This window comes from Falco cherrug, chromosome 6 (genome assembly GCF_023634085.1).
Source record: "Falco cherrug isolate bFalChe1 chromosome 6, bFalChe1.pri, whole genome shotgun sequence".
Taxonomy (NCBI): Eukaryota; Metazoa; Chordata; class Aves; order Falconiformes; family Falconidae; genus Falco; species Falco cherrug.
In genome coordinates this window covers 30,127,019-30,154,060 of record NC_073702.1, presented here as the reverse complement: position 1 = coordinate 30,154,060, position 27,042 = coordinate 30,127,019, and positions in this window count along the sequence as shown.

The following is a 27,042-nucleotide window of genomic DNA, read 5'->3' as shown; positions in this document are numbered from 1 at the left end:
ATTACTGTTATTCTTCAGTGTTTAAAATTATATTTTATCTGCTACTTTGCCTCACTATCATCACATTCATTTCACAGTCAGATTTCGTATTTACTATGCTGTCATTTTTACTGCTCCATCAACTTCTTCCCCTGCTACAGTGCTGGGAACACATGTTGCTGATTCCTTTAACCTTACAAGCCACACGTAAGGGAACTGAAGTCAAACCTTAGGTCTGTCCTAGCCCAGCACTGATGCCAGTGAGCAAGAAATGAGAGTTACTGGGACTGAACTGCTCACTGGGGGGTTGAGGTGCGTGGGGTGTGCCTTCATCATGTGGCAGAACACCAACTGAAGATATGTTAAGTTTGTGTGTGTGTGAGGGGAATTGCCATTGTCAAAGACTGAAAAAATAAAAATCTGAAAACTATAAATCTTAGAAATGTTTCTTTGCTAGTGAATGACATGCTACAGAAAACCAAGACTTATCAGGCTTCAGGCATGTAGATAAGTAACTGCAGGCTTGGGCTTCCCTCTCTTCAAAGCATACAGTATGATCAGCTTTGAACAACACAGGTAATGAGGCCTCAGATAGTGAAGACATGGCAGACTTTATCTGACATGCCCCTTAATACCATTGTTTTAGTTGCCAGAAATCTCCAAAGCCTCGTGCTGTGCTGTAGACAAAAAGTGATGTCTGAAGACATTTAGATTGCTGCTAAGGAGCTAGTTCCTTCCATTGCATTGCTGAGATTTTTTGCAGTCTATCGGGAGCCTCTTAAAGCATAGAATGATGAAACAAAAGTGGGGCAACACTCTCAGCATGAAATGAAATGCTCACATAGGAACAGGTTGAGACCAGCTGCTTTTGCAAATGAAGATGAAACCACATAGACACTTTTTGCTGTAGCACGTGGGTGGTTCAGAGGAGGGTATGAAATCAAGATGTTGCGGTGGCAAGGGTTAACCACGGCTGAACAAAATTATTTAAAACTGAATTAAATACCATAGGTAATACGAAAGCAGGGAGAAGTGGTTCTATAATGAAAGAAGGCATCCGGTGCACACTAATTAGTTCCAAAATAAAAAAGAAAGGAAATATAAGAAAGAACTGACTTGCTCATCTACACCTGCTAAAGCCAGAGACCGACTCTTAACTCTTATATTACAGCTTTCTACCAAAATGCATGAAATTAGAGGCTTCACAATAAACCGAAAGAATATAGTAGGCCAAGCCAGCAGCTCCAGCTAGAGGAAAATTGTTTGACAGTGTTTCACCATGAAAGGCTGTTCTCATTCATTGTACACTTGTCAAATTCAACAGTTCAAGCTCAACTTTTTAGACCAGATACCTGTCTCTGAATTCTTGGAGGAAGGCATGGCTAAAATAGTTCAGCTGCTGTCAAAAATTATACTGGGGAAAGAATATGTCAGAAAACAGTTTGTGAGCTGAGAAAAACTAACTGCAGCAAGAGACTGTTGGCTCTAGGGCCCTAATCTTGGTCCTATGAAAGGCTGGAAATATAGAGAGAATGAAGCAGAACATTGAGAGTAGAGAACAACCTGTATTTAATTAAGGATCAAGAAGGACTGGGTGCAACAGCTACTTTTGCCTGTCAGGTTTCTGTGCAGCACTGAGAAAGCAGATTCACAGGGTGCAGTCAGTGGCATGCAGGGACACCTGAGCCAGCTCTTTTGCTAGCTTTTCTCCACAACACTGCAGTGCTGTGCTGCAATACTAGCCTGAGGTCTAGAAACAACAGGTCTGTGTTAGCATGGTGCTTCACTGGTACTAGCCCTTTTCTCCTTGCTCAAACTCTTGCAAGGAGAACAATAGATTAGGCTAAGCAAATATGTTGCTTCCAGCATAGGATCTGATTTGAGTAGCTCTAGGTCACTAAATTTGTTCTCACAACCTAGAGTGGTAGGTAAACTCAATAGATCAGAGATATTTGACACAGAAAATCCTACCTCGTTTATAACAAGTTGTGAGTGATCCCAGCTTCAGCTGATTGGAGCTGGACTTGCACCATGGATAGATGATGTGCTATCAAGGACAAGAAAACTTGTCCTCCTTAAGCACCAACTCAGGTGGACGAGACAAACCCTCTAGAATTGTTTATATTACATAGGGAGCAAGGCTCAACTATCTGAGCTGCATGACAGCTCATCAGATGAGATATTTAATTAAGAAGAGTGGATTGCGCCTGCCCCCTCTTTAAAGTAGGTGGGGGGTTGGAGAAGCAGAGCCTGCATTAGTCCAACTATACTCACATTGTAAATATCTATTTTTAATTTCAGTAGTTCAGTAAAATTTCAGTAGTATGATATCTTCTTTTCACATGAAAACAGAAAATATATGTGCTTCTGTTGTCAGGGACCTGTGGAGATCACCTAGTCCAACCACCCTGGTCAAAGCAGGGTCATCTACCGCATGTTGCCCAGGATCATGACCAGTCAGGTTTTGAGTATCTCCACCAAAGGAGACTCCCCATGGTCTCTAAATAGGTTGCTGTGGTGTTTGACAGCTCTTACAATAAAAAAGCTTTTTCTTACAGTACAGTACAGTAAGCAGGCGCTTACATACATCAGTAAGATCCCCCTGAGCCTTCTCTGTGCTGCAGGCTTAACAGCCTCACCTCTCAGCCTTTCTCTGTATGAAAGGTTCTCTAGTCCCTTAATTATCTCAGTGGCCCTTTGCTGGACACTCTCCTGTAGCTTCATATTTCTCTTGTACTGAGGAGCCTAGAACTGGATACAATTCTCCAGGTGTGGCCTCACCTGTGCTGAGCAGAGAGGAAGGATCATCTTCCTTGACCTGTAAACAACACTGTCTAATGTAGCCCAGGATGCTGTTGGGCTTCTTCCCTGTGAGGGCACATTGTTCATCTTGTTGTCCACCAAGATTCCTGGTCTTTCTCTGCAAAGCTGCTTTCCAGCTCTCAGTCCCTAGTATGTGCTGGTGCATGAGGTTATTCTTCCCTAGGTGCAGGACTTGGCATTTCCTGTCTTGAATGTTATGAGGTACCTTTCTGCATATTTCTCCAAACTTTCCAAGTCCCTCTGAATGGCAGCACACCCATATGATATGGCAGAGCAGCCACTGTCAATGGAAAAAGACAGGCTTTCTACAAACATCAGGTCCTTTTCCTAACCTTAAATGTTTTCTTCCCTGTTAGCTGTAGAGGCAACCTAGAAACCAGATTAGACCAGAACCTAATATCTAGGCGGCTGCAGTTAAGGAATTTAAATCTTTGCCCATTCAAGAGACTCTTGGTTATTCTCTACCAAGTAATCTTGTTTATGATGATATGAACACAACATAGATGTTTAGTACTTGTCATTTACAATTATACAATATTCTCCATAATACTTGTGGAATGAAAGACTTCCTTTTGTAGGCACCAAAAGCTCAGTTGCTTTTGAGACAACTCCCTGTTAACTAGGCATTAATAACCCTGATGTGACAAAATAGATCAAAAAGGTCCTTATCAAGTTCTATGTTTTGTCTTGTTTCTGCTCATAAAGAAATCCATATAACAATTTATTGGCAACTACACAACAGCTTCTGCATTGCCCATGAGCTCCATGCTCATCTGTAAACTGGTAATGCTGAAATCTTCCAGTATTGCCCTTGTATCACAGCGATTGTGCTTTTTGTATTGACCTGCACATCCTCTAAGAGCCTCTAAGTGCAGACTCCACAATATTTATCACAGAATTGACAACAGTTAATATTAAGAGATTATTTCCCAGAACATAAGCACTCGACCTTTGACAGTGCTCCAAGCTGTGCTTTTCATTTGACCCCCAGTGATCTCCCACACAGATTTCACACCGTTAGTGCAGCATTAACATCTTCAGTATCTTTCTTGTACTAAACCCATTTGTTCTCAGTTTGAGTAAATCAGTGGATGCAGAAATAATGTTCACTCACTGGTAGCATTGAAAAGCGGTTATCCTGTATACTTTTCAAAATCCCAGGAAATGCTTCATCTGCTGATTAATGGAAGCCATTTATACTTTTTTTTGCACATCTTAGCCTCATAATTGCTGATGAATGTTAGATACTGTCTTTCAAAGCAATGGGCCAGGCCTAGACCAAGTTCTGCCAAACAGCCAGGCTCTAATCCCTTTTGCCCCCGCTAAGCATACATTACAGCCTTATTGCTGCAGGCTGCAGCTATAATTTTATTTCCAGTGGGTCTCCAAGGACACTCAATGTATTCCTGGTTTACGTACTCCCCATTGTCACTGACTGTTGTGTCTTCCCTCTCTCAGCAAGTACACATAAGGGGAAACTAGACAGATATAGTCAGATAATTGTCTTTATCAGTTACTCGAAGTTTAGCTGCTTAGTGCCCCAGTGCTCCACCCAGGTTTCAAAGGCTTCCACAGTAACAAAGGGAAGACTGCTAGAGGACTTCTAAACTGTTTTGAGGACTAATATCAAATTTGTCCAGACTATGCCTTCTATTCCTGGAAAAAGGTCTGCTTTGCAAGTTATTCCTGCTAGCAGTCATGTATACCCACTGCTGGGCAAACCACTGAGGCTTGTCTTTTATCCCAGAATGCCTCTATACATAAACTCTAAGCTGTATTGAATTACAGAAGGAAAAATTAAAATTCAGCCTTCAAGTTAACTTTTTGGTTCAGAGGTGGGATTTTTTAAAACAAACACAGCTGAAAGATTACATAAATATCTTTTAAGGATGTTTAAAAAAGGTATGTTTTTTTTCACAAAATTTCACTTTAGACCTTTGTACAAAGGTTACATGGGCTATTTTTGGAGTTGATGTTGCAACTTTTGGCTCAAGCAATGGAGAAAACAGAGGTTTAAAATTGCTGCAGTGAGAGAAGAGCTGCCCAATGCTTGCTTTGCTACATGTCCAATGCACTGTGAAACATTGCCGCATTAGAAATCAAAGAGCTTTCAGAAAACTGAACTCCTTGTGTACTTAGGAGGCTAAACCTACTTGGAGCAGGGAGGAAATTGTCTTTGTGATATCATTGTAGTATTTCTAGGAAAGATGAGTCATGGAGCTTGACCAAATATAGTATTGCTGTAGGGAAGCTAGCCTTTAATTGATGCTTCTTTTTATTTATTTTTTCTCTCTGGGAAAACAGGCTTAAGTTTCTTTTGTAGAAAATCTGGGGAAACAACTTTCTTTTTTAAATGAATCCAGGAAAATTAATGAAATATTCTAAGTGTGGATGCAGAGTGTAGAGTACAAAATATGCATTTCAAACCTCAGATCTGAAAAGCACTTACAGCCATTCGTATTTTTAAACACACAAGTTGCCCCATTGGAAATGTACTAGCATTCAGAAAATCATCTTTCTCAAATCAGTGCAAACTGGTCATGTACTTCAGTACTTTGCTGATACAAAGGCCACACTACAGTTCTACTAAACATGTTTTCTCAGTGCTTGGGATGAGATGATCTAAAATTACTGACACGGCAAAAATAGAGTGATTACATCCTCCTTTAAGCAATTTTTACACCCCTGCAACACATTATTCTCAATTTATACTGATATAAATGAGGGAAGAATTGGGACAAGCTATTTCAAAAGTCTGTGGGCGTAAATGAAGAGTCCATTCTTACTAGTTTAGTAGATACATTTAAAAACAATATTTAATAGTATGTGACTCATCAAATTAAACTTGTTTACAACAGAGATTGGTTTTGAACACTAGATTGCCACTTGGGCACAAAGAAGAACTAAGATGTGAAAGAACAAGCTGTAGATATGCTGGCTAAGACAGCACAGACTTATTTAAAAAGAAGGTTTTGACACAATCATTTATTCTAAATATTTTTCTTTTCTTTTCCCTAAAAGCATCTTTCACTTAGACTTTGGGATTGTATTTAGAAAAGTTTTCCCACAAAATAACTTTTGTTATATAAGTGCTAGTTTAAAATGTAACTAAAGCATTCTCAGCTGAGGTAAATTTCTATAGCTCCTTATACTTGCATGGATCATCATTAATTCACATGTAGGTTAGGTATCACAGGCACTGAAGGTATAAAACTTTACAGAAGGATTAACTTTTATTTTATTACTGTAATTAAACCTACAGGAGCTTTCTCCATTAAAACCAGTTGCTATAAGAATATTGACAACACTAACTCATCTAACCAGCATGTTCTTTCATTCCCATTGGAACTAAAACACCCTTAAAGCAAAGCTGCTATCAGCTGTAAAAATAATACGTGCTTTTATAGGAAGGAAGCAGTTAAATACACACATTTCACAAACACCTGACAAATTTACATGGTATAGCATTCACACTTTAAGAAAACTGAGAAAACTGAAGGAAAACATTGAAAAATATATTTTTGCTGAAGTACCATGGCATTGCAGAGTCCTGCCAAACTTCTGGAGTAACAAGATTTTTGGTTTGGTTTGTCATTGGCAAAAAAGGCAAGTAAAAAAAGAATTATGCTATGAATTATGCTATGTTTCAAAGACTACTTTTCCACAAGATGAAACTCCAAAACCACATTCAGTTCTGAAGGGATGGTTGCTTAGCTAGTCTTAATCTTCCAAGGCAAAAGAGATATTTGCCACACACAACTCATATATTATTTTTTTCCCCAGAGGTAGGGACACTTCATGTTGTCTGCCCCTTTCCTTAAAAACACTAAGTAAACTCAGACATGTGCAACACTGAGGTTGCAGCCAAGGTGCTCTATCCAAGTTAGAGGGTGTTTAATATCCTGCAAGTGGTGTCTTCTAATCAGCTGAAGGAAGAAGAAAGTGTAAGTCTATGGGCAGAAGTCTTGGAATTCTTCTGATTTATGGACTGTTACATTTAGCCCAATATTGTCCATTTGAAATCAGGGTGACTGCTGAAATCTGTACATTTTCCCAGCCTCTTTATCACCAGAGTCCTTCAGAAGAAAGAAAGAAAGAACTACTCAGTGGAAATGTAGGAAATGTGATTCTGTGAACAGAGCAGGACATTTCACTGGATATGGTTTTGAACTGTTCCATCTGATTATAAAAATGTGTTTGGGTTACTCCCACTGTTGACTTAATGGCTAAAGGAAAAGCAGAATTCTTCTTACTCTTCTCTAGCATAATGATGTAAATTCCATTTTTCTAGGAAGATGTGCAGGTTTTATTCTGTAAGTTCCTTTTAGAGGAGAATTATATCTGTGTTGTGTTGTGAATATTCATTGTTTGAATTTCCTAAGGATAAAAAAAGGTAAAACTTGAGCTTTCTATTGATTTCAGCAAGGCACCATAATTCTCTGAAGGTAGGACTCGACTGATTGTCTTTGAAAAGCTGAGCTTTGGAAAGTGCTTAACAATTCCAGTTCTCCTATTTTTTGGCCAGCTTTATTGCTGTTAGCAAAAGACCCTTGCTGTGGCCTGATAATGTCTAGTACAGGTGCCTGAATAGAGGGTGTATCAGAGCTCAGAGTACCAAGTGACATCCTACCGAGGCATTATTTCTGGACTGTCAATGAAGTTGAAAGCTCCTGAGGAATTCAGAAGTGGGACACTACCGAAGGCTGATCAAAAGGATTCCGAAATCAAGCACTTGCCTCTAATTGGATCCTTAGAGCACTTACAGAGAGAATTCTTTCAGAATCCCACTTTTAGAAAGCAGCGTGTAGAAAATATCAAATGCTGTATAGCTGGAGTACCAGTAATTAAAATTGGACTACCATTAATTGTATACTTTAGAGATGACTGATCCCCTGAACACTCAGAAAAGCCTTTTTCATCCTTACCAAATAATACCTGAGCCTGGGACATCCTACCCTCTCCATTTTCAGACTCAGTCCTACTATTCTGTATCTTCTCTGTGTTAGCAAATGCTGCTCATGTGCTCAAGGATAGGATGAAGTATTTAATTCATGTTTACATAAGTATAGTTCTTTTAAAGGGTGTGAGGAAAATAAGACATCCCTTAAATTTAAAAATCCCTCAGCTGTGGGCTGAAACTGGTGGTAGGTTAGAACACGGCTGTGCATTTGCATTGTCACTTTTGGATGGCACCCGTGCTATTGAAGGTGTCTGCCCTGCCACTGAGAAGATTGATGTGACAGTTAGAGGCATGTATCAATTAGCTGAAATCAGAGTGCTTATTCTCATGTAAATTATGGATTGTGAACACGAGAAACAAACTCAGACTAACATCTGTCAAATAACACCTACAAAAGATTTCTGCTTTCGTGTCTTAAGGCTGTCTTGGGTTAGCCATATATCGTATTTTGACAGGGTTTAATAAAATACAAATTATGGAACTGTTGAGTCATGATCAGTATTTCCATCAGACAAATTCAAATGGGTGTACATTTTCACTGAGCTGTAAATAGATTAAATTGCAAATTTAATCCTCTGAACTTTTGTAGCTTTACAGATTTTAGAGGAATATGAGCTTGCATTCAGAATTCATTCCTAAAGTAGTGCTGAGCATGACTGTGTAACATGTTTGTTACGAGGCAGGATTAGAGGGATTTACCCAATATTTTATCAGATACTGTATGAGTTTTAAATGTGTACATAACCATTTTTTGCCACTTTCATTCATCTGCGAAGCCCTATAAACAAAAGGAGCCAAAATGTTCTTTAACCACGCTGCAACATGCCTCTAGGCTCAGATTCATCCTGATGAACCACAAGTGCACAGCTGAGGTGTTTAAATTAGGAGAGAAGCTGCTGTAAGCTTCCTCTGGAGTCAAGGGGACAGGCAGCTCCAGCCCATGACTCACCCTGACCTGACTTGCCCTTGGGAAGATAGCTGCATCTCCCTGCTGTGCCTGCTTTTAGAAGGAAGCCCCAAAGCAATTACACTCCGCCATTTAGCACCTCACCTAAATGCTTTATTCTTGGCTGAGGTGCTGTGATTCTCCTCTCCTTTCTGTCTTGCAGAATTGATTTTGCTGTCAAAAACATGATCGTGTTTTTGCAGCAAAATATTAGGGAAATAAAGTGTTAAACCTTAAGGGGAAAAAGAAAAGAAGAAAAGGAAAAAAAGCTCATATATCTGAACATTTTCATCAAACACTTGCATGAAAAAGCACAAAATAGGAACTTTTTGTGAAATATCATTCCATTTTCAGTGAATCTGAAAGGAAGCTTATCTTCGCTTTCTTTTTCTCTCTCTCTTTCCCTTTGCTTTTTTTCTGTTGTGTTTTGTTGTTTGTTTTTTTTTTTTAATTATCTTTTGGGGTAACTATTATATATCATTCATGCAGTTTAAGTTTTAAAGAGCTAAGGAGGGGGAATATTAAAATGAAGGTTAGTTCAACTAAAAGGCCTGTGTGGTTGACTTTTGCCTGAAAATCAACTTCACATGAACCACCTCCTGAAAACTGTGTGGAAGTGCCCAGGTAGCCAAGCACCTTAATAGACCAATATGCGTATATAGTTGTACATATGAATGGTGTTAAATTTCTCCAATTCTTCCTTGCTTACACTTTGATATAACCTAATCTTTGAAAGTTAACCTCATTCCTTTTATATGTGGTTTTCAGACAACTTCTATAGGTATGTAAAATGCTGAAAAATATGTGTATAATCGTTTTACCGTTGAAGTTCAAGAGCAAGTGGTATGCATGATTTATGACATATTTCTAGAAATAAGCGGTATGTTTGGGCTGCAATTTACACACATATGTCCCATATTCAGCCTGACAACTCGCAATGCAAAATGGCCTTCATTTCATGGATTCCTCATAAGTTATGTTTTGCCTGGTTTTACCACCCCACTTCATTGATTCTGAGGAGTTTATTAGCAGACTAAACACGTAACATTGTTTTTAACACAGAGAATAAAAATTGTGTATCTGCAGAAGACTGAGCTGCTTTAAATTCAGTTCTCAGTAGTAAGAGAACACTTAATAAGATTAATCCACAAAAAGACAAAGCAAATTCAAACTAAAATTTTATGTTTTTAGAGTGATTCATTCTCATTTCATCTTTTTTAAAAAAAATCATTTGTCAGACAATGAGTAAAAATTTAGGCTTTGTTATTTATTGTTGAAAAATTCTGAGCAGGCCTGAGTTAGTAAAGTACTGCAGAAAGAACACAGGCATCCTTTCTTAAGGCAGAAGAAAATGCATCTGTAAAGATTTTACTTATATTTCGAAACTTGCTGCTATTGTATTTATTTCATTTTACAATGCAGAGAGAAATAATAAAAAAAATATATTAGAAAAAGCTGTTGCAGAACATAAGTTTGCTGCTCTGGGATAAATGAGTAATAGCTACATAACTGTCATCACACAATCACTTTTAAGCCTTCTTTCATGGTATACAGCTGTGGTTTGGGGCAATGCAATTAATTAGAGGGTGAAATCAAAGCCATGTATCTTTCTTCTCTTGTGTGATTTTTAGTCCCTGTATTTATATAGCTGTCATGCCCTTCTAATTATATTAGATGCAATTAAATTGCATCTTCCCAACCAATATTTCTATATTTCTATCAAATAATATACAAACTGTCAAAGAGAACCATATTAATAAGTGAAAGGCATTAGTGTCACTTGTAGATAAGAAGAAGGAAGTCCTTAAGAAACTGCTGATCTTCATGGTCCGCAGTGCAATTGTGAACCATTCTGGGAAAAGGAGAGACACAGTCAAACAATTCATTGCCATTTAGGTCAGAGTTTCAAAAGTTTCCAATGAGTAACAGCATTTTTATTTAGGGGTGATGAGTTCAAGATAGTTTAATTTAGATCCAAACAGATGTGAAAATATTGTTAGTAATAATATTTACATTTTAAAAATCAATACATAATTATTTATGTTCTTCTAGGGTTTTTTATTATAGTGGAGTTTTATTGAATTTGCTGAATTACTCTTAATTCTTCAAGTCCAAACCAAAATTTTTTACTTGATACCTTAACTCTGAAAGACCTTCTGCATGTTTTGTGAGTATGACCAAGAAAGTCAAAGATGTTATTCCAGGAGCAAGCTGAACAAAGGACAATTAATGAACTTCTGGACAGATCTGCTGATACATACTTTGCCACAAATGCAACAAGAGCCCTGAAAAATGTTGAAGGACAAAAGGCAGCTCTTGTAGTAAAATACTGTTCACGCCAGTTTTGATTTCCACAGCTTTTGCAGATGACCACAAGCCCAACTATAAACTTTTGTCTCAGACAGAACTCCACACTGAGGAAATAAATGTCATATAATCCTAATATATTTTTTCTGCATTTCACAAATTACTGTTAAAATTACTAAGATTGTGCCAATTATATTTTGTCTACCCTACCTAATAGAAGGCATCTGTGAGAAACATACATTTCCAAAGGAAAAACGTTTTAGTCTTTAAATAATTCATTATTTATTTAGCCCAACTAGAAGTATTAAACTATGTGTTCACAGGAATACCAGAGAATCCAGTTTCTTTAAGAACTTCTTTTCTTTTTCTCCAGCTAATAAGTTTGTGGTAAGTCTTACATTCATCACTGAAAGATTTCTCAAAGCCTTTCCATCAATATCAAGACCTTCATCATCATAAGATCAGAAGCTGGTACTCATAGCCTTAATGAAATCTCTCTCTGAGGCACCAGACACATAGTGAGTGGTATCTCATTTCTCCTACAGACCTGCCTTCCACATGTAAACAACATGAGCTTAGTGAGGCAAAAACCCTGAACTCATCTGTGTTCCATCACAATCCAGTTCCTTTTGTTCCCTTGATAAAATGGATCAGAATTTTGCCTCTAAGTGTCTCTTTTTCTCCAATAAATATAAGGAAAACTCAATAAACAGCTGAAATGCAGACATCTGTGTAGCAAACAATTAAATTTACATGAAATGAAATTTCACCCTAAGGGGTCTATAATTAAAGTGCAATTATATTCCTAAATTACCATGGACAGGATCTCACCCACTGTCTTTAAACTACTGTTCTTGCTATTGTTTATTTGCTGTGAGCTAGAACAAGCAGATCTGGATCAAATTTGGCATCTCATTTTACTTAGTCTCACACAACCACTATCTCAAAGCATGAGAGTTTCAGTTTAAGCCTAAATATGAATGAATAGAACACACAGAAGGGGGAAAGTGAAGTACAATAGCAACATCATATGGCTATTTACGTTAACCATGAATTCAAGTGCTTAAATACAAGTCACCATTTATTTTCTCCATGATGAATCATCAGAAACCATAAATCCATAAATTGAGAGTTATTCACAATCTGCACTGCGTCTTATCTGAACATGTCCTTCTGGCATGATAGGAAAATTAGTTCAAGTAGCCTTTGGACAAGGAAGATACGGCTTTACAGAAGAGAAGAGGTAAGAATATTAATGGTGAATAACACAAGCAACATTTTGCAAAGAACCAAAATATATTGAGCAAAATTGTTTCAAAATTCTCTTCCTTTCCTTTCCTTTTCCTTTCCTTTCCTTTCCTTTTCTTTCCTTTCCTTTCCTTTCCTTTCCTTTCCTTTTCCTTTCCTTTCCTTTCCTTTCCTTTCCTTTCCTTTCTTTCCTTTCCTTTCCTTTCCTTTCCTTTCCTTTCCTTTCCTGTTCCTTTCCTTTCCTTTCCTTTCCTTTCCTTTCCTTTCCTTTCCTTTCCTTTCCTTTCCTCTCCTCCTCCTCTCCTCTCCTCTCCTCTCCTCTCCTCTCCTCTCCTCTCCTCTCCTCTCCTCTCCTCTCCTCTCCTCTCCTCTCCTCTCCTCTCCTCTCCTCTCCTCTCCTCTCCTCTCCTCTCCTCTCCTCTCCTCTCCTCTCCTCTCCTCTCCTCTCCTCTCCTCTCCTCTCCTCTCCGTTCCTTTTTTCTTGTCTTGTCTTGTCTTTATTTTATTTATTTAATTTGTTTTCCTGACTTGTTTTTTGCCACTTCTGGTCTCAAATAATGAAAAAAAAAGTATTTGGATTTGTGCCTCTTTTTGTCATAATGTATCGTGGTAAAACAGTCTGTTGTTACAGCTAGACTACTAGTAATAAGAAAGTATGAAGTTTAAGATCAGTTACTTTTGCTGTGAGTACAAATTGTCTTGACCCGTCCTTGTGGGAGATTTGGGCAGTTTGCTAAAATGGACTTCAGCTGGATATGGAGAGAGAAAGGTGCAGGGCCCCAGAGCTGATGAAATATTCTTTTCTGTCTGTTCTTACAATATCTATTTCAATTTTAAACCATGAATGGTAACAAAAAAAAAAAAAAAATGAACAAGAAAACAGACTTCCAAATAGGAATGGATGAAAGCAAAACATATTACAGATTGATCAAAAAACGGGAGGCCCCCAAGCAGCCTTCTGGGTATGCCGTGAAAAAAAAACAATCAGGAAATATGTGATAGCATATGGAGAGGTGGATGATAAAACCTTTCAAATGCAAAATCTGTAAGGGGTGAGATACCAAAATCTGCTGGAAGAAACTGGTGAGATGCAGACACAGACCATGTTTGGAAAAGCACCGGATGTACCTTACAAGCTTCCAAGCTCTTTTAAGTAATGAACTTGTGTGGGTTTCCTTTTGTCCTTTTTTTTTTCTTCCAAAGGATGATTAGTTTCCAGACATGAACAAGTGTGCAAAAGTATTATGTGCATGCAAAGACATTGCTAAATGTTGCACATTAAAAAGTCTGTCATCAATTATATTTCAAGCAATTACTTTGATATCATCTTTCTTTTGTTTACAGTAGGCTACCATGAACCAGGATGTCCCTCAGGAAAAAGTATTTGGGGAGGGGAGAAGATGTAGGAAGAAAAGGATATGAAAACAATATTTGGCTTGAAGCTTTTTTTTCTAAGAAAAAAAATGAATCATGTGCAAAGTTTTCAGTGCAACAAAAGAAATCTTGTTTGCTTGCCAAAAAGGTTTGTTAAGCAATGACAGGAAACAGGAGAAAGATGGGATCCAAAGGATTTTAAGATCCAAGGGATTTTAAGAATTAAAAAAAAAAAAAAAAAGGAGTCTACAGACTGAGATAGCTTTGCCTAATGTGTATGTGGATTTTTTTCCTTGGTGGATATGTTTTCCTTGGGTAGCCAATGAAGTAATAATTGGTTCCATGTTCAGCAGTGCTTTGGCTTTAGCTTCATTTATTGAACGCAGGGAAAAAGGAATGTAGTTCACAGTCACGCTTTTCCTTTTTTTTCCTTTTTTTTTTTTTTTTTTTTTTTGGTAACAGTCTGAAGAATGAAAGCATGATTCATTTCATAACAAGGAAATGATGCTGCAGCTACATGTAGAGCGGGAGTTCTTGAACTGCACTTATTTGCATCCCACCAAGAGCCATCTAGAAGGAGCGTGCCTACACAGAGAGAGCTGGGATGTGTGTGCTGTCCTGGGGAGCAGAGGTGTCAGGAGATGAGCTTGGTTAGGGCTGACCTCTGGACTGCAGCAGTCTCTGACCTCAGGTTTCTGGGCAAATTAGCCTGTGGAGAGAACTGCAATGTGTGATGCAAAACCAAGTAATGCTGCAAGATCCAGCCTGGGACAAGCCTGGCACCTCTTAGATATGAGGGGATCCTGGTAGGTTGTGTGAAGACAGTAATGCTTTCTCCCAGACAGCCAGTGTGCTCCACCAGCCCTCCCCTGCAGACCTCAGTGGCTGTACTGCGCTAAACCAGGAGGAAGCTTCCAGCTTTCTAGAGGTGGTATACAGCCTTAACACAGCCACTACAGACCAGCACAGAGGCAGGACCTGCTTCCCTTATCAAGATACAGAACAGCCCAGTGCCATTTTGGTACATCTAAGACACTACTAGTGATACATCTCAAAGATAATCTCCTCTGCTCCAGCAAAGTTTGCAAGTTTTAAAATCAATCTTTAAAATATAAAACATGGGATGATTCTGCCCATGTTACTCATGTGAATAATTTTTATTCATTAGCCCACCCGCCATCCACAGTACAATGATACTAATTGTGTTGCATCTATCTAAAACAACCTTGCCTAGTGATAAACCAGCTTTCATAGGGTGAGGTTGGTATGACAATGGTGTTTCATGAGTTAGGACCTAAGAATGTGACCAAGGTCTCAGGGCTTTCTCCTGTCTCTATGTAGTGAAAGCCCTGAAAAGCCAAAATCAGACCTCTAACGTCCAGTCCACCTGTAAAGGCAGCATGCAAAAATATCCTTAAGAAACTGGAAAACATAGTACCTTGTTTAATGTAAACATATGTGTGTGAATGGAAGCTGATATCTGGGAGTCCTACAGAAAGATCTTGCAAGTTAAAACCAGCCATCTCATTGACATAGGATTTTAATACCCTTTAAAAATTATAGTTAATAATCTGAAATTGTCCTTATATAGCACTATCAAAATCTTTTTATATTGTTTTTTTTTCTTTTGTCTCTCTAGTCATACAAAATAGTTTTCACCGTCTATATGCACTTTCTTGCCTTAATTATGAAATCACAATTTTGGAAAACAACATTTTTTATGCTTTGCAGGTCTCCCCTATAAGGAATGCAGGCTACTGGCAGTATGTTTGTTTAGGTACCATGCTTACACTAGACTGTACTTCCCACATGACTCACTAGCTCAGTTTTCATTGCCTCTGGCTCTCTTTTGTTATTTACCTTGCTTCTGAAGTTCCTTGTAAGGAGATTAGAAGCCTTTACCAAAAAATACAGTGAGTTTGGGGCTCATTTTAAATGCAGTTATTCCCACCCACAAAGGAAGGATGATTAACTTGCTGACTGAATCATAGACTCATAGAATCACAGTCATTTAGGTTGGAAAACACCTTTGAGATCCTCAAGTCCAACTGTTATCCTAACCCTGCAAAGTCCACCAATAAGCCATGTTGCTAAGCACTACATCTACATGTCTTTTAAACACTTCCAGGTGACAACCTAATCCCTGGGCAGCCTGTTCCAATGCTTGACCACCCTTTCAGTGGAGAAACTTTTCCTAATGTCCAATTCAAACCTCCTCTGGCAGAACTTGAGGACATTTTCACTTGTACTGTCGCTTGTTACCTGGGAGAAAAGACCAACCCCCACCTGCCCACAGCCTCCTTTCAGGTAGTTGTAGAGAGCAGTAAAGTCTCCCCTGAACCTTCTTTCCTCCAGATTAACAATCCCAGTTCACTCAGATGCTCCTCACATCTGGATTTGTGCTCCAGACCCTTCCCCAGCCCCGTTGCCCATCTCTGGACACGCTCCAGCCCCTCCAAGTCCCCCTTGCAGTGAGGGGCCCAAAGCTGAACACAGGATTCAAGGTGCGGCCTCACCGGTGCCCAGTACAGGGGGACGGTCACTGCCCTGGTCCTGCTGGCCACACTATTTCTGATACAAGCCAGGAGCTCTTGGCTTTCTTGGCCACCTGCCTTTCATAAACCCATGCTGACTGGGCCTGATCACTGACTTGTCCTGTACGGCTGAGTGATAGCACTCAGGATTATATGCTCCATGACCTTCCCTGACACTAGGTCAGGCTGACAGGCCAGTAATTCCCCAGATCATCCTTCCAGTTCTTCTTGTAGATGGACATCACATTTTGTAACCTCCATCTTCTGGACCTCCCCGGTTAGCCAGAACTGCTGATAAATGATGGAAGGTGGCTCAGTGAGCACTTCCACCAGCTCCCTCAGTACCCTTGCATGAATCCCATTCAGCCCCATAGACTTGTGTGTGTCTAAGTGGGGCAGCAGGTCACTAACTATTTCCCTTTGAATTATGGAGATTCATTCTTCTCCCCATCACTGTCTTCCAGCTCAGGGGGCTGGTACATGGAAGGCAACCGGTCTTGTTATTAAAGACTGAGGCAAAGAAGACATTAAGTACGTCAGCCTTTTCCTCATCCTTTGTCATCGTGTTCCCCCCTACATCCAATAAAGGATGGGGATTCTCTTTAGCCCTCCTTTTGTTGATAATATATTTATAGAAACATCTTTTCTTGTCTTTATGGCAGTACCCAGATTAAGTTCTAGCTGGGTTTTGGCCCTTCTAATTTTCTCCCTGTATAACACCATGACTTCCTTGTAGTCCTCCAGACTGCCTGCCCCTTCTTCCAAAGGTCATAAACTCTCCTTTTTCCCTGAGTTCCAGCCAAACTCTCTGTTCAGCAAGGCTGGTCTTTCCTGCCAACCTGTATTTCAGCACATGGGGACAGCCTTCTCCTTTGCCTTTAAGATTTCCTTCTTGAAGAGTATCCAGTCTTCCTGGACCCCTTTGCCCTTCTTGACTGCCTCCCAAGGGACTTTGTTGGCCAGTCTCCTAAACAGGCCAAAATCAGCATTCTGGACCTCCTAGGTAGTGGTTCTGGTGACCCCCTCCTGACTTCTCCAACAATCAAAACCCCTATCATTTTGTGATTGCTATGCCCAAGATGTCCTCTGACCACCACATCACCCACAAGTCCCTCTGTCTTTGCAAACAACAGGTCCAGCGGGACATCTCTGTTTGGCTAAGTCACAAGACTGGCTTTAATGCCTCCCTCCTGACACTGGCCAGGCTAGCACACCGCTGGCACACTGGTGTCTTGCACCCACAGCAGAACAAAGACAGAATAGCAAGGCAATGCAGGAGTTGGGGAAAGAAGCATGGTGAGCAAGCAAGCATTCAAAGCATTTGAACCTGTCTGTGGAGAGATCATAAAATGGATCTGTAGCTTTGAACAGGATCCCAAAATGACTGAAGAACCTGAGACACAACTGAGTGTAGGAATGAAAATCTGTCTTTCAGCCATTTACGTGACATGAGGGGACATCTGCCAGCTCAGGAGGGAGTCCAAATCCCAGGAAGATAATCAAAACAGTAATAAAATCTCATTCAGGAACTCATTTTAAGTTAACACTTTACACTACAGCTACATTTTAGAGCAAAAGGCATCTTTCCCACATTTTGGTATGCAGATACCCTCCCCCAGCCCCCTTTACAGCATACTAAGCAAAGTATGCAGGTGGAATCTTTTGAGCTAATGATAGACCAAAATCATCTAGCAACTGGTGGTGCCTAATATATGCCTGCAGATGCCTAATTAACATTCATAAAGCACTTGAATTGCTTAGATGAAGTCAGTATACAGTAAAAGCGTAAATTATTATTATTATGGGTAGTAAATGCTTCAGAAAACAATTTTAACTATTCTAAAAAAAAAATGTTTTATTATTCCTTTTGCTAAAAGAGAATTGACTAAAGACCAATTTAGAAAGCTTTTTCCCTGCACATTAATTATTATACTCCTGTGTAAATAGTAACAAACCCATATTAAAAGGTGCTCAGGAATCTCAGGAGTTTGGCTTTACAACAAAATCTAAGCTTCCATTTCAATCTGACAGAAAGCTGGACAATCAGCGATCATTAATGCATTTGAAATGTTAAAGCAGACTATTCAATCATGCTACAGAGCTGCTAAGAGCATTCTGTGTCCTTTCCTTGTCCCTGACCCTTAAACTGCTTTGCATCTGGATATTTAAACACTTTGCACAGCTGTGTCTTGCAGACTTCGCCTTCTCCATCTGCTTGTTTGTTTTCCTGGTTTTATTTTTCAGGCAGCTATTTTGTATAAGCAAAATTATCCTTTTATGTCTCCTCTGCCTCTGTTGTTTCTCCTAGATATTGTAAACTACAGCATCTGGAGTACTATCCTGTTACAGATTTATATTCTACTAGGTAGTGTGGGATAAAGATAAGAAACCTCAATAGAACATGAGGCTGATGCCCTAGTCTGACACATAAATCCCTAAAGCTTCTTGCTGAAATTTTCTGCAGAGTATCCCCTTAGTGTATAAATGACTTCTGTTGATTTTTTACAAGTGTGTATCACAGGTCAATAGAAGAAAGGGAGACCATCCACTGGCCGTTTGTCAAAACAGTTACCCTTTACATTATCGAGTGACACTTTTTTTTTTTTTTTTTTTTGTCAGATAATATGAATAGTCTGACAGTAAGTCTTCCTCAAAACTGAGTGTATGACCTAAGGAAAGTAGCCATTCAGATTTGATTTTTAAAACATTTCTCTGACTTTGGATCAGCATGTTTGCAGAATGAAAGGATGTGTCCTGACCTTTTTATCTCTGAAGGGTGGGAAGTAACTTCAGATTCAGAGATTTATCTCATATCCTAGAAACAAACTGGGCCAAGTTTTCAAGTTCTCCCAGTTATTTCTGGATTACTGAGCTTTGCTTACTCCGAACCATTTCATAAAGGAAGTTAAAAATTAATGCTGCTGCTTAGCTATGCACTTAAATATGAGCTCAGCTTTCAGCACAAACAGATGTTCTTTGCTTAGTTGGGATGGTCTGGAAAAAAAACCAAATACAAAACTGTTTTGATATGTTCAGTTCTAGGAATCTGTTAATGACCTATGAATGGAACATACGGAGGCCTCTCTAGGTCAGGATCATTGCTTTCCTACCAGATAGCAGAAGCAAATGTAACAGAACAAAGGTAGGGGTCACATACTGAAAAACCATGCTGCTTATAATATCCTGCAGCTTATGGATGCATTAATGCATCCCAAATCCTTTTTCCCTGTGTTATCCTGTACAAAGCCCTATCTACATGAAACAAATTGCAAGAGCAGAATCTTACCTGTTCAAAGAAATATCTCAGACTACCTTAAACTTTCATTTGTCACGTTTTGTAATAGCTGATATAATCTGTTGAATTGTTGTGAAACGTCAAGAGCAAGGCAGCAAAACATGCCCTACTGAACAGAAGATTAGGAAACAGGAATCACCAAAATCTAATTCTGGATGACTTTGGGAAGAGGGAGGGGAAAGATGGTAATGCTAAATTTTCAAAGTAATTTCTGATCATGAGCTTTGCTCTTTGACACAGTTGGCATTCGATTTGCTGGTGGCACATGGTACTTCTAGCTCCCCTTAGCTCCAGGGAAGTCAGAAATGTCAGGAATTGCTGCCTGAGCCTCACTGGGAAATCTAACCATACCCAGGTAAATTCCCAGTAGTTCTATAAATAATGAGCACACATCACCTTGAAAAAGAAACCTTGAAGAAAAAAACAGCATCAAACCTAGGATGAGCATCTACACTTTGGGGTATCCAATTCACATCTTCCTTACTCATCAGTTCTTCTAGATTCACAGACTTTAGACAAAATAGCATTAACTTACTTAATCTTCATCTCCTGTTTATTACAGATGCCTAAATTTTCCTCATGTTACCCTTAAACTGAGCTCAACAATTTCATTCAATGGAAGAAGGTGATTTTATCATATGCCATCAATCATCAGTTCCTCCAGTGTCAGTAATGTAGCGTACTGTGTAGTAACTTTAATTAGGCCATAGCTATATTAAAAGTTGTGCTGATTTGTAATTTTGTAGTTGTGCCTAGGAATCTCAGTTGTAGACAATTTTGCTTTCAGCATTCAGAAGTGCAACAGGAATTTATTCCCTGCCTCCTACAAGATTACAGTCTAAAATAATTCACTTGGGAACAGTAAACTCCCCTTACTTTCTTATAGTACTCCAAAGGTTAAAGCTTTGGTTAGAAAAGTACTAGACATTTATTGCTGTTAATGCTAATTAGAGAAAAATAAAAGATTCAACACAATTTTATAGAGAAAGCTTACCAAAATGAAGAGCTAAGGTCTCATTCTTATCTATTTAGGTCTTAAGCTCTATTTCAACAGTAGAAGGAGAGAAAATGTAATAAACTCACTGACTGCCCTAAGGACTGAGGCAACTGAAAGATTTTGTATTCCCATTTCAGCAAGTGTCAACAGCAACCCTGAATGTGACTTTAGCTATATTTACCTGGCAAGTTTGTCAGTTATTCTGAAGTACAGTGATTTATGTACCCATAATAATGGGACTTTAGGAGCTGTGTGTGTTTTATTACTTGAGGTCATAGGTGTATAAGACAGCAAATGTTGGCTTTAGGGCTCCTGATACAGGTTCAAAAACCCAAAGCCATATGATGTAAAAGACTGATTCTATGTTATCTCATTCAACTGGCTTGAATTTGTCCAAACACAGCTGAAGGGTTAACTTTGTACCAACAGACTTTGTATCAGAGTAGTACTGCTCGTCTTTACCATTCCATCTTAATACCAGAGCTGATACCACTTGTTCTTCTGTCTTTGGAAAAAAATCATAATGCCAAAATAAACTCTGGCATGTGTACTCTCGCTAATGTGACAGAAGTACAGCCATCTGATAACAGCCAAGCTGGATCCCATTTGTTTCATACTGGAGTGATATTCCTATTGATCTCTAACATAGTATTAGTGACAGCAGAAGTGCAGTGTAACTTGACACGCTTGAAGGAAGGTTTTATGAGTAGATTTTTATACCACCTTCAACACAGCATCTTTTTTCCCAATCAGTATTGATATAACAACTCTAAGGTGTGGAGAAATCCTCCCTGCCCCAGTTGAAACACACTCTCCTTCAAGACTGACTGCAGCTGTTAGTGTCCTCCACCCAAAGAACCAAGGCACACACTAAACCTCAAACTGACAAAAGGAAATAGTTTCATACCTGACAAGGGGGCAGTTTTTCATTTTCCCCACCCAAATACCACATGGGAAATGTGTTAGGTGGGTACAGCTAAAACACACCCCAAATAATCCCATGGTTGCTCTAGCAGCCAAAACATCCTACGGTGTGTTTACACCATGTCCTCCTGATGAACATGTCCTGGGTGAGGCTCTGTGGCTGGCTTTATTTTCCACAAACTGCAGTTATCTGTGTGTCATTTTCACAGAATTATATGAAAACTCTTTCCAGTTTTTACTTTGGAAGTGACTGCTTTTACCTACAACAAAAGAACAGCTTTGTTTCTTAACAGTACTGAGGATAAGCCAAAATGCACTAATTTCTCCTCACTTGTTAAACATTTAACATATCGCTACCCACACCCTGTAATTTCAAGACTCCTAGGATTTATATTTTAAAAGCATAATTGAAACTTCTTGGCAAGGGTCCTATGACTTCCAGTCAAAATGGTTATAGAAGAAAAATTCTCTGTCTTCATGTAAAAGAAATCCTGCCTAAATTAAAAGCAGTTGGTATTAGCTCTTTTTCCCCTATAATAATATCTACCATTAAGATGACAGCTAAAATATAAGGTGTTCTTGCATTTCAAGAGACTATGAGAGGAAAAAGGGTTGGTGGGGCTATTTTAGTGATGCCAAGCTGAACTCATATTTTGTCAAAACAACTGTTTGCTCATCTACATATGGAAATGTATTTTTAATTTAGAATTCATTCAAGATCTCATGCTTTAACTCATCATATCATAATAACTCGATGCCTAATCTAGCACAGGAAAGAAAGTGCAAATGTTCATATTGTGTATGCTATACTGCAGCCATAGTTTTCTCAAGATTTGGAAATCCTTTAGATTAAATAAATTCATCTATATTATCTCATCGCAACTTTCAATAAAAGTGTGTGTGGGAGTGTTGTTGAGGTTCAGCACTTTTTTCCTGCTCTATACAAAAGCTATGTAAAAGTTCTGAAAAGGAGGTCTACAAATCATACCAATGTATAGGGTACTCAGCCTCCTATTGAATGGAGATGCTCACATAGTGTCAGTGAAGAGCAAAAACCTAGAAGTAAATTTTAGCAAAATGGATCTTATGACAGTAAGACAGGACAAACATTCTGAGGAACCATCAAACATAATAATCTGAGCTCAAAGGTGTATCTATGCTTTCTGGACTGTTAGCCTTGCATCCATCTAAAGAGCTCCTAGAAACTTCCTGTACTTCTATTTCACCATCTATTTTTCCCTCAGTTTCTGCCAGGCAGAAGGCCACACCCCAGTCCAACATCTTTGGCCTCCAGTGCCATGGACCTGGGGCAGCAGCAATCCTCTTTTGTCTTAGCAGCAGAGTCACGGGATTCTACAGCCACTGCCTGTCTCAGCATTCAGCTACTGGTCAGAGTGACAAGAATGCATCCCCCTACCCTCCTCTGCCTGTGAATGTCCCCCTGTAATAACAACTGGCCCATAGTAATCTCCATTTCATATCCACAGAAAACAAATTGTTCTGCTTTTTCTTGCAAGCCAGTATTTTGTTTTCTACATGTTTCATTAGCTTACAGGGAGAAAAAAAAAAAAAAAGGTTTAATGTAGACTGTAGTTCATTTCCTGCTCAGTGCTGTTGCCTGTAGGCCAGAGACTGATGGCAGGTCTACGATACTAGATCAAAATGAAAGACTACCTCTGAATTTCAATTATTCAAAGTAGTGTTGAAAAAAACAAGCTCTCCCTGCTATGATCTGTGTTAACAATTATACAGTTACATTGATGCAATGGTAGCTATTAAAGGAAAATGTGAGATTCATGAAGGACACAAAATTTACTCAGCAGTTTACCCAAAGTTATGAAAATCTATTGCAAAGGAGATGAGAATGATCAGTAATCTTAGTGTGTTCATAATAGTTCTCCTATGTTAACATTCACTTACCTAGGTAAATGAGAGATGGCCTCACAGGAGATAAGAAACCAATGTTAACATTATGCTTATGAAAAGCCAAATGGAGTGCTGTGATTTTCATTATGAACTTTCTTTTATGCTTTCCTCATCTGCGTAGTCTTGTCTGTAGTTGAACTCTACCCTTAGGGCAAGGAAATTGTTAATTCATCAGAGAAAGATCTCTCTTTGTTCTAGATCCTGTATAATGCTCAGCAAAAGCAACCTTAATCCCTGTAACACAAATAAAAACAAATAAAGGTATCATAGTAATGTAGTAGTGGAAGAGACTTCAAAGATCCAGTAGTCTGTCTGCTTGCTCTGAGGAAGAATCAAATGTGTCTGAGCTATCCATGACAAGTCTGTCTAACCCATTCCTAACTCAGACTTCTCAGGAAAGAAATTTAATTCTTCAGTTACTTTCTGAAGCCTGCCTTAGCTCTTCTTATATTTAGAAAGTGTTTCCAATACCCATATGGATGGGAGAAACAAGGGGAAATTTTAATTATGATAAAATGTTGGTTTGGGTTTTTGGTCAGATACCTACATATGACATATGCCGATAAGAGAAAGAGCACCCAAAGTCTCAGCAGTGTAACTTTAGAGAAAAAACATATTTTATCTGTACCATCAGAAAACTTCTGAGGTCAGCCCCTAGTTTCATATGTGGCTATCAAATATTGAGTTTCTTTTAAGTAGCTCCAAAGTAAAAAACCATGAAACCTATGTTTGCCAGGGACAGAGTAAAATTTATGAGTATTGTCTGCCTTACCCTTCCCCAAAGTTTACATGCATAAAGTACTCCCTTGTTTCCCAAGGACAACATCTGCATGATTTTCACAGTAAAGACAACTTTTTAGTTTCTAATATGGATAGTGTGTCCTAGCCCATAGTTTCATGGTTACTAACATCTATGCTTCAAATTGTAACATGAAAGAATATCACAATGTAATAGTTTCTTTATGGTGTTTATTTTCCTTTATTTTTATATGCATGTGTATTGGAAAACATTGTATGAAATAGCCTATTGTGGAATAATATTTTTCTTTTTTTCATTGGAGTTCATTGAACATAAATGTATATATATCCTACTGTTACAGTATGGAGGATATTCTATGTAAATTTAGGTTAGCAATAGCCAACATTGCATTCAGACAGATAAGAAAACTACGTCTACAGTGCAATTAGCACATAGGTTTGGTGCACATGCAGACATAACTGGGCTAGCTCTAATCTGATCATCTGTTTTCTTCCTTTACTGATGGAAGAAAACCCACCAGAACATTGGTTTTGCTGTGAGCAAAATACGCTTGCACATAAACTTGAATACTTGCTTGGCAGCTGCATCCTATGGCATGCAGTTTTAGATTAAAACTAGCTTGGTATGCGCTACATGTGTTACAATCACACTTCACTCTGAAGCCTCCATATATCCTAAATTGAAGAAGCAATGCATACTTCACACTCAGAAATGGTCTTCCAGCTCTGGCCATCTGTGGGGCAGATGTGCAACCGTTTTCTCAAAGCTATAGCAAAAATGGTTTCAGACCAACCTTCCTGTTGTACTTCTTCTCATTGACCCATTTCCAGATCTCATTGCTGGCAGAGTTTTGGTTTAATAGTTTTGCACCCCGGGTTTAATCCATCCCTTATGTGTGCACACATTTCCCCAGGCTCTCTTGGCAAAGTCCCTGAGGCACACAAGTGAACAGAGAGGAAGATGACAACTGTGGCACTGAAATGAAAGTGCATCTACCAAAAATGAGAAAGTGATGCAAACCATGAGAACGTGTGGTAAACTTGTGCCCAGAAGTTATCAGAACAGGAATACTGGACTGCCAACATATTGTAGAAGCATACGGGCAGGTTTTATGAAACCAAACCCACAGTCCCTTCACCACTATGATAACACAAACACACACACACCATTGCACCGATAATCTAGAACTGACTACACGTTAATTGCAAGTAAAATGTAAGTCTTTAGCACACTTTGCTGTGTGCATTTGCTTAACCACTTTCTTCCCTAAAAGCTACTATTCTATAATATGATGGAAGTACTTTAGAGAAAAAAAACACAACAGGGTGCTCTACCATCATATAAAATGTGAGCTTTAAATATTTTTTTTCTTTTTTTCACAATTTCATCAAATAAAGTCATCCAGTGCTCCACACAGCTGCCAGACTTCACTTTGACACATGATGCTGCTGAATGGAGATGACTCACCACACAAACCTGTGGCCCTTCCAGCAAGCAATACCTGCCACACAGCGCCCTGTGACAGCAGGGACTAAAAAGGAGAGGAGGGCACTGGTGGGATGAAGCAGGAGACTCTCAATGTGTTACCATTTAACAGCAGAAAATGTGCTGCTTTTGTCTGGTAACACTGGAGTCAGAGCACTACACATCATTGCCCTACGAACTACCCTGCTGCTCTTTCTGTGGCTGTAAAAGGAAATGGGAACCTGTGGAGAAGGGGTCTAATTTATCTCACCGTGGTTAAATGCATTTGGTCTGACACATTTCTCAGATCTTCTGGTGAAAGTAATTATAAAAGTGAAATATATGGTAATATATGATAACAATTGCTTATTTTCCTGCTCAGTATAGTGCAGCTCTAGTCTGGGAATATTGGGTTCCATTTTCAAATAAATATCTTTTTGCTTTTTTGTTAATAATAATAATAAAAAAAAGATGTTTTTAATACTAATACAGCTATTTAAAAGTTTGCCATTTATTTTGCGAATAAATCATTTTTAATGTAAAAGTAGTGTATTTATGGCAACCTTTCACTAACCTGACCTATAGATTTTGTTACCTGAAATACATTTTTCATCCCAGTTTGAATAAATAATTTTTTTCATTTATTGTACCATGAAGGCACGGTCTAGTAACTGGAGATAGGCTAAATGAGAGTAATTATTGGTCTTGCACAGATATCCATTACAGCCCAGCTAGCATTAGCATGTTGTATCCTGTTTGATGAGAACTCAGCACAGTGGTATTTGCTAATATTATTACTTCTACATTCAAAAGACAGTGAAATGGGTCAAGATTCAGGAACTGTAACCATAGTAATGGGTAGCAGGATTCCAGAATTTAAAGGAAAACTGTTAAATTTTGGAAGAGATTAAAAAAGGAAAGTAAGATACAGAAAGAACTAAAGGACCATAGCCTGCCAGTAATGTCAAATGACCCAAACCTGCTCTTGGTGAAATTATCTAAGCTCATGTCAACTTATGGGAAAGAAGAGCAGAGCTTAGTCAAGCATTTAGTTACCTTTCCTTATGAATTCCTGCAGAGTGTGCTTCCGCGCTTGGTGATCCGAGGAGTCCCAGCCAGGACATGAGGATCCATTCCCCAGTCCTGGCCTTTTCATATGCCAGAACAGAAGGATGCACACTCCATTTTAAACAGTTAAAGAAAGCCTTTGTCAAATGTAATAAAGTTGTTTGCAGATTGAAACTTTGAGAATTTCAGCATCTGCTTTTTCTCTTTTACCAATAAATAACATTGTACAACTCTTGAAGAAAAGCCATGTTCTGGATTTTACACAAATATTTAGATATTCACAGTATCTAGAGCTCAATAGTAATCACATATTTAAAACTGTATTTTATTCCCGTCATATCAGTTTCCAGGTAATGAGATTGTATAATCTTACACCACACTACATGAGATTCATATTCTGTCCTCACACCTAAGCAGTGCTCATAACTTCAGTAATG